We start from the raw sequence: 257 nt of genomic DNA, 5'->3' as shown, positions 1-257 counted from the left end.
TAAACCACTGTAGTTAAAGGAGTTAGTAATATACACACAGCTGATTTAAAGGAGTTATAAATAATAATAGCTGATTAAAAAGGAGTATAAATATATTACAAGGCTGAGTTAAGGAGTTATAATAAATAATAACACTGAGTTAAAAGGATTTATAATATAATACAGCTGAGTTAAAGGATTGATAAAATATAATACAGCGGTTTAAAGAGTTATAATATATATAAACAACAGCTGACGTTAAAGGGAGTTATAATATA

The sequence above is a fragment of the Morone saxatilis genome, unplaced genomic scaffold (assembly GCF_004916995.1).
Source record: "Morone saxatilis isolate NCDOM2014 unplaced genomic scaffold, NCSU_SB_2.0 Contig21, whole genome shotgun sequence".
Lineage (NCBI taxonomy): Eukaryota > Metazoa > Chordata > Actinopteri > Moronidae > Morone > Morone saxatilis.
Note: the sequence above shows the minus strand (reverse complement) of the source record.